The sequence below is a fragment of the Aulonocara stuartgranti genome (genome assembly GCF_965226115.1).
Source record: "Aulonocara stuartgranti genome assembly, chromosome: 7".
Lineage (NCBI taxonomy): Eukaryota > Metazoa > Chordata > Actinopteri > Cichliformes > Cichlidae > Aulonocara > Aulonocara stuartgranti.
The window spans coordinates 12,409,730-12,422,196 of record NC_138945.1 but is presented as its reverse complement, the minus strand read 5'-3'; the positions used below and the strand labels follow the sequence as shown (position 1 = coordinate 12,422,196).

The 12,467-nt window shown below is 39.2% G+C and overlaps 1 long non-coding RNA gene across 9 annotated transcripts; it reads left to right on the top strand.

Moving 5' to 3' along the window:
• Positions 1-1,651: 1,651 nt before the first annotated feature.
• Positions 1,652-10,293, top strand: LOC309710995. Of its 9 annotated transcripts, none has more exons than XR_014277855.1 (9): positions 1,652-2,025; positions 3,243-3,403; positions 3,941-4,102; positions 4,355-4,463; positions 4,569-4,688; positions 4,831-4,992; positions 8,820-8,933; positions 9,651-9,808; positions 10,236-10,293. It is a non-coding gene; the product is annotated as an uncharacterized lncRNA (long non-coding RNA). The 9 variants fall into 9 exon arrangements; XR_014277862.1 differs by adding an exon at positions 9,327-9,426 and having other exon boundaries at positions 1,652-3,403; XR_014277863.1 differs by having other exon boundaries at positions 1,656-1,739; positions 1,945-3,403.
• Positions 10,294-12,467: the final 2,174 nt, after the last annotated feature.

Here is a 12,467-nt window from a genome sequence, read left to right as displayed (position 1 = left end):
ATCTGAGTCTCCTATCAAAAGTTAGAGCTGTCTTCATGAAGTTGTAAACGCTTTATTTCGCCAAGACAGTGCGTTTCTGACTATTACATGCATTTGAATGGAGTTGTCGCACGAAACAAAGTATAGGTATTCATTTTGTGAATAACTTGAAAATCTTAGATCAAACAGCTGCAAAACCTGTTTTCTCAACACGGGGATATCGAACTTTAAAAGATAAAGCCATAAATATGTTTATATGCGTCTTCTATCAAAAGTTACAGCTGTCTTGAATGAAAGCATTATAGCAGCTTACCTCGATCATGTGGTAGAACAGACACATGGGCCACCTACGTGTCCTTCTACGGCAGGAGTAGTTGCCACAAACCTGCAAAACAAAAAGAAATGATCAGGTGACATGAACAGATTTATACAGCCATAAGCAAGAGATTCTTCCTGCCTGTGGGCGTCAAACTGGACCCCCCCCCCCCCCCCCCCCTCCTTACTGTAACTATCAAAACTATCATAGTCTAAAACTATCATCTCATATCAAAACTATTATAATCACATTATCTGACTTTATTAGTTATAACAATGGTTTCTCATTGTTATAACTAATAAAGTCAGATAATGTGATTATAATAGTAAACAATTTGGCAAATAAATTACTTATAATTGTGCTTACCTGGTCCAAATGATCCACAGTCCCTTTGCATTTGTTATAATCCAGGATGATGTGGGGCTTTCTCTTCCCAGAGTCCTGGACTTGTAGCTCACGGTGCCTGGTGCTCAATAAGACAACCTTTTTTCTTTGCTTGGGGATGTAGGAAACCACAGCCTTGCCCCCCCCCCCCCCCCCCCCCCCCCCCATAGCGACCTGGACGGGAGAGACGATCATCGAATCTTACTGCCCGATTAATTTGCTCAAATCATTTTTTTTTGACATGGTAGCATGAAACAGAAGAGCCCTGTCTCCCCATTTCACAGGCTTGTTGTCGTTTCATGTTGAGACCTGTACAGGCCAGCCAGCATCACAAGCCCCATGTAAGCCTGCAACTCCTCATCTATGTCCTTCCAGTCTTTTACTGACCTGTTGCCCCTGCAGGTTGGTGAAATGCAGGATTAGCTGCATAATGTCCTCTGCAAAAAAAAGATGGAAAGTGCTCACAGGGCTGCTGATCCTATACGAATTGCATAATGGGTTGGTCCTGGGGTTAAAATGGGGGGAGGAAAAAATGGCAGGACCTCTTCGTGTGTGGGTTGCCACATGATTTCTCCATTTTTAGATCTCCACTGGCCATCCTCCAGTCTTGTCTCTTCCTCCTGCTCTTCTTCCTCCTTCTCCTTCTCCTCCTCCGCACATGAGCTGCAAAGCTCCTCGGTGCCTGGCAAAAATTCTTCTTCGCTGTCAGAAGTATCTCCACTGCTTGTGGAGAGTGCAAAACTGCAGCAACAGCCTCCTCTAAACTGAGTGCACGCTTCATTGTGTCTGTGCAGAAATGACCACTCAGACCAGGCTGCAAAGTATTCTCATAGACTTCAAAGGTGCACCTGAATAAACATGCTATACCATACATCCAATAAGAGAGAGGAGGCACACTCTTGATCAAGAAAAAACATAAGCGCACGCCTTTGATCTCTCTCCCCCCCCCCCCCCCCCCCTCTCTCTCTCTCTCACACACACACACACACACATGCACATACATACATACACAATACCATTTTATGGTGGTTAGCTGTTTTATTGTCATGCATTTTACAAGGTAAGATAACCATGTCCTGCATTCAAAACCACTGAAAATGTCTATGGTGGTGCTGTGCCTAATATTGTGCTGGTGTATGCTGGGTAATCGCACAGCTAGCGACTGGGTGACTTTATTCACCCGCTTCGGCTGTTGTCAGTCCATATCCCCTAGATATGGACCATCTCCTGCTAGATTGTTCAGAAGGTTGTTATCATCCATCCAGATGGAGGATCACTAACAGGAGCGTGGGAAGACTCCAGAATCCACTCTGGCTGCAATCCGGTGGATACAGGAGTGTGTACAGGTAAGACCGTTTAAACGGACAGCATTTATAGAATGACTATTAAAAGTCAGACCAGCGAGTGTCAATAATGTTAATGTGGTTATGTTAGTAATACACCGAGTGCTAATATAACAGCTTTAAGATGCATTTGTAGATGTTATTACGTGTTTTACCGTCTTTATGGTGCTAGCTTAAAGTTACGGTGTAAACGTTAGCTTATATTGGAGTAAAGCTGTTACTGTTTAAACGATGTTAGCACAGAAATATTAGCTTCTGTCATGACTGACGAAGTTACTAGTTAATAAAGTTTCCAGTAAAGTGTTTAATCGCAGCCACAGACTGACAGCAAATATCTCGATTAGCTTCAGTGCATCTGTAATAAATATGTGCAAGTTTCAGTGCTTCGTTTAAACTGTATGATACTTATACTGACCCAGGGTCAGTGTAAAATACAATCCTAGCTGTGTGAACAAAGCCTGGCTCCTTTAATCCTGCATGAAAAACCTCAGGATGCAGGCTATTATTACTCTTTCCTGCTGGCACACCTGTCACACCTGAGAGTCAGCTAGAAACTTACAGTGACGTGGACATCATGCAAAGACTGCCAGACTCTGTAATACTGCAAATGATCAGTGACTCAAGTTAACACTAAACTTTAAACGGTACCTCTGTGTCTCTGTGTGCTGAACATTTAGGATTGAGTCAGGCTGCATCTGTGTTAGTCCTCTGACAGACTGGTGACCTGTCCAGGTGTGCTCTACCTATGACTACTGGGACAGGCTCTAGCTCCTGTAATAGAAATTTTATGTTATTCTCATTTAAAGCATTTAAGTGCTTATGCATATGCTTAGTTGTGACACTGTTATAGACTGTTCAATGAAGGTTTCTAAAACTAGATGAACTTACTTCAGCAGTTTGAGAAAACAACTCCCTTTACAGGTGCTGATAACGTCAAGGGCACAAAACAGCATAACCATTGATCCGTTAGGTTTCATAGCGAGACACGTGAAGTGGCAGAGCTGACATGACTGAACTGTGATGTTTGATGTGTGTTTGCTCTCCTGTGCACAGTAATAAATAGCATGATCACAGCTCTTTCTGTGTTGCAGACTTTATTAAAAAAATTCCATGACATCTACTATAACTGAACCAACCTGGTGCTCTTCATTTATGGAGGCTGTTGAGTCTGAATGTTGGATGTTGTGTATCTCGTGTTCTCTGGGCTTTGTTGTCCTCAGTCTTTTTGCAGGATCAGAAAACAAAACCGGGAGGCGCGTAAATGTTTCTTCTCCATGATGTTTCTTCAAATGTTTCTTCTGGATGATGATATGACCGTGACACGGGATGCCACCTTTGGTCTTGTGACGAAGCAAAGCTCAGGAAGAAGTGTGATTAAATGGTACCCACATGTTGAGAAGGATGTACAGGGCACCTGCAGCCAAATCCAAGCTTCAGCTTAGTTGTAGTTGCAGAATGCTATAGGACTGAGACATCTAAGGCATCAAATGTTTGATTAAACGGATGAAAAAGAGAAGTTTTTTCCCTATAATTATCACTTCTTAAAATCTGTAGCAACTTCAAGTCTGTCAGCATGCTGAGCATGCTCAGAATGTGACAATATATTTTTGTTCAATATTTAATTTCTTTCAGTTGCAATTGTTAAATGAAAAAATATATATTCTTATAATTTAGCAAACGAATTTATAAAAAAAAAAATACATATATCTGTATTAGTTTTAGTAAATTAATTTGACACCTGTATTGAAAATACCATATTGTATTCATACAGAATCAGTATGGTATCATTGTTTGTCTGTTCACTGATTGTTGAAGCTAAGAGCTACTTTGATCTGTTTAGATCTAAAGTATCCAAAGTTGAGTTCTAATGTTTCTTCACCCCTGTGTGTGTGATATGTGATTTCCTACATGCTGGCAGAGCAGAGCAGCAGTTTGTGCTCACAGATGGTGACGGTGTGGAGAGACGGTGGTATTTCCTCAGAAGAACCAGCAGAGTCACAAAGGACACCAGTCCATCTCACCACCTTGACTTGCTGACTGATGTTCGTCTACACTGCACAGAGGAAATCAACTGACCGAGGTTTGTCCAGTGACGTGTTATGAAATGTATATTTGTTTTATGCTTACAGATATGTTTTTCTTGACAGAGGCTCTGCAGAGGTTAGACAAAGCAGAGAAAACATGTGCTTTACATTTTACTGTGATTTATTGAGATATTTGTTGCCTGATGTTCAGCAGGAATGGAGAAATAGAATCAAAGGGAGATGTTTTTCCTGTTTTTGTAATGATGTAAGTAAATCTTCAATATTATTTATTTGCTTGGTTATATTAGGAGCGTTTCTGAGTGAGGGGGAGAGGAGTCATCATCCAGGTAAAGTGACGTGGATCAGTGGATACACTTGTCTCCCCTTTAAAGGAGACGATCCAAGTCATCCTTAAATGTTAGCGCTTTCAAATACACAAACATTTTTAAAGGACAAAAATGAACATCCAACTTTGACTGTAATACAAAATAAATCTTTGCATGTGTGTTTTCAAACTCTCAGATGGGCAGTATATCAGTCTTGGACTGTCTAACCTGCCGGAGCAGCACTGAATGACCACCGCACGAGCATGTTCCTGCAACATTCAGCATCTGATCCTTCATCTGTGTGCTTCTGCTTTTGGTAAGTAGAGTTACCCAACTCCAGTAACTCTAAACACATGCCATCCATTTCTAACGGCCTGGTTACTTCCTGTCAGTTACTTTAGAAACCATGTGGTCACCTGACCTAACACTGTTTCTTCTTCTTCTCCTTAATGTTGAAGTGTCAAATGTCAAACAGCTGGAGAGGAAACTACACCAGTGTACTGGGATGTTTCAGCAACACGTGCCAGATGCTGTTCCTTCATGGTGACATCACCAGAGACAGTCCCGCCAACCTCAGGACCCATTGATTATGATGATCTGATCCATCAAACCCCCAGCAGGTGAACTTTATTCATGACATAACACCGCAACAATGTAAAAAATTAAACAGCAACAGTCTAAATGTAAAGTGCATTCTAAAGTCCTCTTCAATAAATTGTATGCAAAGAGTCATTCAGGTCACTACAGAACCCAGAGTCTTCATCATTAAATCTCTGGTTGCTTCAATTTTTCTATCCTATATCAGATATTTTAAAGGTTAGCTTAGGTAAAGTTCCATTCTCATGGTGAGGCAAAGTGCTTTATGTGTGTGTGTGCCCGTGTCATGAACGGCTATAAAAGGCCTATAATTAAAGAACAAAGCGGGGTTTGAGTTCGAGTTGCGGCAGACTGTCACTACTTGTAAATGGAACGCAGCCTTCCTACGGCGGACAGCTAATAACAGGAATCGGACGCGGTCCAGCCAAGTCCACAGCAACCACCATAGCAACCGCCTAGCATGACCTTAAAAACATATTCTGTCTTCATAACTATCAAAATCGTGAAATGATTTGCAAAGTGTGAAAGTGTTACAGCTGCAGAGAGCTATGGCGGTATCTATGGAAGCTGTTTACATAGCTAATAATATACGATGTAACCATGGAGACAGTCAGTCACTTGAGCTAGCGGTGCATGTTTACTACAGTGAATAAGGTGATTGAGTGCACAGCGTCCACACTCTGCAGGGGGTAAAGACATTACTTCAATATTGTTTTATATTGATATATATTAGCCTTCTGTTGACCATCACCTCAGGTTCACCATTACAGTTTCAGATTACAGATGCACACTGTCTAAACACATTCAAAAACTCATGTCTCAGAAATAAGCACAGCTGTTCATGTTTGTCATTAGAGTTTTATTTGTAAGAAAATTATGAACTTCATATTGTGCATTAAATAAAAGAACATTTCACAACTCTGAGTCAACAGAAACAGGTAACAGAAATGTCTCTAATGTGTACAGTGTAGTGTAAGCATTAAAAGATCATAAAGGAAAAACTAACATTTATGTGAAACTAATTGTAATAAAAAATGAGCAGGTGCTTTATAGATTTAAAAGAAAGAATCTGAAAACAACACTTTTTTGGTCTAAGTGATCAAAGTAGAAAACAGAACTGATGTTCAAGAACAAACCGTAGCTGCACTAATATTACACATCTCGATCGTTGTACTGAACAGACATGTTGCTTTTAAAACCACATGCAGTGTGTGACCATGACTGTTCACTGAGACCATGAACGCCACTTCGCTGAAGCATTCTTCTTCTTCTTCTTGCCATTAAATTGGAAGCAGAAGCAGCACGAGCTGATTTGATCTACTGAAAGGAAAAAGCAGAACATCTGAGTTGAAACCAGTCAGCTGAAATCATTAAGACAGGAACAAATTCAATGCAGTGTCTCAAGTGGCTTAGCCTGTTACAACTGTTGATACAAGCTAAATACGGTTAACACACAGTGTCAGGGAGCTCCAGTGTGGGAACTAGTGGCTTTAGGTTTGTAGTCATTTAACTTTCATCCATTCATTCATTTAATTCAGGAGGAAGAAATGCCAGGTTGGTGCAGGCTGGTTACATGCATTTGGTCCCATGCTGTCTTTAATTAAATGACTTGGTTCATTTTATGGCTGGGCTGTATGTGGGGTTATATCATGTTATTTGGGCAGGAGTACCTGTCCCCTGTTAGACTTAGAAAGTTTCTCCATAAGTAGAGTTTCTAACTCTTCTAGCACATCTGTGGCTGACAGCTTTTTGGTGGCTCTTTTTACCCCACACTGGTTGTGAGTGTGTAAATAGCCCCACTAGTTATTTTGGGTTGCAGTTAACTAGGGAGGAAGGGGTGGGTATGCCATGATTAGGTGAATAACAATTATATGTGATACATAAATTTCACAATGCATGCATATATCTCTATCAATTAAACCTGGCCTGAGGGCTGCCATTTTTTACATTCAGTTATTTCTCTTAGAAATGTTGGAACTAAATAATGAATGTGTTACAGTTAAAGTGAAACACTGGTCAGTGTAAATGGCTCATTGGGACACAGAAACCTTTAAATTAAACCTGATATCTAGTGTCAAACAATATCAAAGCTGTAAAAGATGTTTACATTCAGAATTTATAAAACTATGATTGTAAATAAATTCAAACAAGTGAGCTTTTCTCTTTGTGCTGAATATCAACACTGTGGTTTCTTAGACTGTAAGCTGTACTTTAGTGCAACCAGTTGCAGAAGCTGCCACTCCAAATGTCTTTTGATAACAAGAAAAAAATACCTTTTCAGTACACGGCCTGAAGTTCTTCTCCGAAATCTTCTGCAATCGGCTTTGTCTGCTGGTTTGAAGACAATAAACCACAAAAAAGATGATTTAGTCACTTTGTCTGCGTCATGCAGCTCGAATGTGTCGTGTAACGATGTTGAATAGCCGTCGTTATCCCTCTGCTTTGAGCCTTTTATCAAAAGTTACAGCTAACTTCATGAAGTTGTACAAAAAGGCTTCATTTCGCCGAGACAGTGCGTTTCTGACTATTACATGCATTTGAATGGAGTTCTTGCACGAAACAAAGTATAAGTTTTCATTATGTGAATAACTTGTATTTTACACTGACCCTGGGTCAGTATCAACTTCATGAAGACAGCTGTAACTTTTGATAGAGGACTCACACACACACATATTTATGGCTTTGCCTTATAGAATTCAGCATTTGAGCTAAGATTTTCAAGTTATTCACAAATTGAAAACCTATACTTTGTGTCGGGCGAGAACTCCATTCAAATGCATGTAATAGCGAGAAACGCACTAACGTGGTGAAATAAAGCGTTTTTCCATAAACTTCATAAAGACAGCTGTAAATTTTGAGAGAAGACTCACACACACATTGGGGGGATATTGAAGTCTATAAGATAAAGCCATGAATATGTTTGTCTGAGTCTTCTATCAAAAGTTACAGCAAGCTCTATGAAGTTGATGAGAAACGCGTTTCTCACTGTTACATGCATTTGAATTTAGTTCTTGCCCGACACAAAGTATAGGTTTTAATTTGTGAATAACTTGAAAATCTTAGCTCAAACAGCTGCAAAACCTATTTCCTGAGCACTGAGATGCTGAATTCTATAAGGCAAAGCCATAAATATGTGTGTGTGATTCTTCTATCAACAGTTACAGCTGTCTTCTTGAAGTTGATACTGACCCAGGGTCAGTGTAAAATACAATCCTAGCTGTGTGAACAAAGCTTGGCTCCTTTAATCCTGCATGACAAACCTCAGGATGCAGGTTATTATTACTCTTTCCTGCTGGCACACCTGAGAGTCAGCTAGAAACTTACAGTGACGTGGACATCATGCAAAGACTGCCAGACTCTGTAATACTGTGAATGATCAGTGACTCAAGTTAACACTAAACTTTAAACAGTACCTCTGTGTCTCTGTGTGCTGAACATTTAGGATTGAGTCTGCATTGACTTTATTTATTGAGACTTTAATGTGCTAAAAGCAGGTTGAAGACAGCTCAGAAACATTTGAAGATTAAAATTTAGCATTATGGCTGCTGGTGGTTTGTAAAGCCTATACTCAGCTGTAGTTTTTGTTACTAATTTATGTTTGTTGTTGTTTAACACAGATTTCAGAAGAGCAAATATGCTTAATAGTTTAACTAGATTTCATTTGTCAGTGTGGGACTGCTGAGTCACCTGAAGAACTCATTTCATTCATTCTCCACATGATGTTCATATACAGAAATGTTTCACAGGAACTGGTTCCTCCCAAACTGTGAACTAGTGTGTTTCCATAGATTATCTCTGTATGAATGTACTTTTAAATGAAGGCAAGTGTTTGTCCTTTTTTGTTCCTCAGTTACAGTACGTGATATCTTGATATCAGGCGGTCAACACTGGGGGAAGACAAGAAGCAGACGTACTTCCAAGAGGGAGCTGCAGTGAGGACACAGCCAGGTCACTGAGGTCAGAGGTCAGAATCTGAAACAGCTCAGGTTTATATTTTAGGGGTTATAAAAAATCAAAATGTATTTATGAAGAAACCTTTAAATAATAGTCATAATTATGATTACTATAAGAAATATCAAACATTTAAGTGGATTTTCTGTTACACATGTTGTATTAGCCCTGCAATAAACTGGCAGCCTGTCTTTGTCCTGTATCAGCTGGGATAGGCTTCATCCTCCCGCAACCCTGAATTGTATTCCAATTATGTAATCTGATCATTTACAAACTCAAGGTATCTAATCAAAATGTAAGTAATAATTATAAAATGGGAAAGCAGAAATAAGTGTGACATAAATGTAAATGTGTTAGCTGACATAGAGGACAGCTACATGTAGTCTGAAAAACCTTTGTTGTCAAGTTTGCAGGTATATCAGCACGAGACATTCTTACATAGAAGAGTCTGTTAAAGTCTCTAACTCAGCGAAGCATTATTGGTCCCGTCTGTTTGGATAAATATAGTAAGTTGATGTTTGTCCATTTATTGACACATTTTCTTAAGTGCTTATCCAGTTCAGGATCACAGTGGAGCTGCAGCTGGATATGTTCATTAAATAAACCTTACAAAAGTTAACAATAAACCTGCATCCATGTACGTTGTTGTCCACAGGATAAGAAAATCAAACTGGAACACTGTGGAACATGTTAATAAATGTTTGTGTGTTTATGCCTGTGTCTTTCACAGGAGGCGCTGGAAGGTTTCCCTAATAGTTCCTGGTGAATCAAAGCAGAACCATAAAGGTTGCTGGATTGCATGATGGCCTTACCCCTGAGCAGTCATCCTGTTAAAGGAGGAACCAGTTAGAAGCTGTTTTCAAAGTAGCTGAGCAGATTTCATCTCAAGTAAGCGATTAACTGTTTGTTCATCTGTTCTGCCACTTAAAGAGCATTTAAGGACGTCTTTTGAGTGTCCAGCTGAATTAATTCTACTGGCTCTCATGGTCATTTGTTATTATAGACATATTTTTCATGTTCATCCAGCTATTTAGTAAATTCTATCTATTTAGTAATATCCGTCAGCTATAAAATGTAATATAAATATAAAAAATATCTAAATATCTCCTGCACTTTATATTTTAATGATGTAAGTCTGTTATCGTGTTACATTAGCATTCCTCACATATCAATGAGATGCTGTACAGTACAATCCTACTGACGCAGCAGAGGGATAACGACGGCTATTCAACATCGTTACACGACACATTCGAGCTGCATGACACAGACAAAGTGACTAAATCATCTTTTTTATGGTTTATTGTCTTCAAACCAGCAGACAAAGCCGATTGCAGAAGATTTCGGAGAAGAACTTCAGGCCGTGTACTGAAAAGGTATTTTTTGGGCTTTGCCTTATAGAATTCAGCATCTCAGTGCTCAGGAAATAGGTTTTGCAGCTGTTTGAGCTAAGATTTTCAAGTTATTCACAAATTAAAACCTATACTTTGTGTCGGGCAAGAACTAAATTCAAATGCATGTAACAGTGAGAAACGCGTTTCTCATCAACTTCATAGAGCTTGCTGTAACTTTTGATAGAAGACTCAGACAAACATATTCATGGCTTTATCTTATAGACTTCAATATCCCCCCAATGTGTGTGTGAGTCTTCTCTCAAAATTTACAGCTGTCTTTATGAAGTTTATGGAAAAACGCTTTATTTCACCACGTTAGTGCGTTTCTCGCTATTACATGCATTTGAATGGAGTTCTCGCCCGACACAAAGTATAGGTTTTCAATTTGTGAATAACTTGAAAATCTTAGCTCAAATGCTGAATTCTATAAGGCAAAGCCATAAATATGTGTGTGTGTGAGTCCTCTATCAAAAGTTACAGCTGTCTTCATGAAGTTGATACTGACCCAGGGTCAGTGTAAAATACAAGTTATTCACATAATGAAAACTTATACTTTGTTTCGTGCAAGAACTCCATTCAAATGCATGTAATAGTCAGAAACGCACTGTCTCGGCGAAATGAAGCCTTTTTGTACAACTTCATGAAGTTAGCTGTAACTTTTGATAAAAGGCTCAAAGCAGAGGGATAACGACGGCTATTCAACATCGTTACACGACACATTCGAGCTGCATGACGCAGACAAAGTGACTAAATCATCTTTTTTGTGGTTTATTGTCTTCAAACCAGCAGACAAAGCCGATTGCAGAAGATTTCGGAGAAGAACTTCAGGCCGTGTACTGAAAAGGTATTTTTTTCTTGTTATCAAAAGACATTTGGAGTGGCAGCTTCTGCAACTGGTTGCACTAAAGTACAGCTTACAGTCTAAGAAACCACAGTGTTGATATTCAGCACAAAGAGAAAAGCTCACTTGTTTGAATTTATTTACAATCATAGTTTTATAAATTCTGAATGTAAACATCTTTTACAGCTTTGATATTGTTTGACACTAGATATCAGGTTTAATTTAAAGGTTTCTGTGTCCCAATGAGCCATTTACACTGACCAGTGTTTCACTTTAACTGTAACACATTCATTATTTAGTTCCAACATTTCTAAGAGAAATAACTGAATGTAAAAAATGGCAGCCCTCAGGCCAGGTTTAATTGATAGAGATATATGCATGCATTGTGAAATTTATGTATCACATATAATTGTTATTCACCTAATCATGGCATACCCACCCCTTCCTCCCTAGTTAACTGCAACCCAAAATAACTAGTGGGGCTATTTACACACTCACAACCAGTGTGGGGTAAAAAGAGCCACCAAAAAGCTGTCAGCCACAGATGTGCTAGAAGAGTTAGAAACTCTACTTATGGAGAAACTTTCTAAGTCTAACAGGGGACAGGTACTCCTGCCCAAATAACATGATATAACCCCACATACAGCCCAGCCATAAAATGAACCAAGTCATTTAATTAAAGACAGCATGGGACCAAATGCATGTAACCAGCCTGCACCAACCTGGCATTTCTTCCTCCTGAATTAAATGAATGAATGGATGAAAGTTAAATGACTACAAACCTAAAGCCACTAGTTCCCACACTGGAGCTCCCTGACACTGTGTGTTAACCGTATTTAGCTTGTATCAACAGTTGTAACAGGCTAAGCCACTTGAGACACTGCATTGAATTTGTTCCTGTCTTAATGATTTCAGCTGACTGGTTTCAACTCAGATGTTCTGCTTTTTCCTTTCAGTAGATCAAATCAGCTCGTGCTGCTTCTGCTTCCAATTTAATGGCAAGAAGAAGAAGAAGAATGCTTCAGCGAAGTGGCGTTCATGGTCTCAGTGAACAGTCATGGTCACACACTGCATGTGGTTTTAAAAGCAACATGTCTGTTCAGTACAACGATCGAGATGTGTAATATTAGTGCAGCTACGGTTTGTTCTTGAACATCAGTTCTGTTTTCTACTTTGATCACTTAGACCAAAAAAGTGTTGTTTTCAGATTCTTTCTTTTAAATCTATAAAGCACCTGCTCATTTTTTATTACAATTAGTTTCACATAAATGTTAGTTTTTCCTTTATGATCTTTTAATGCTTACACTACACTGTA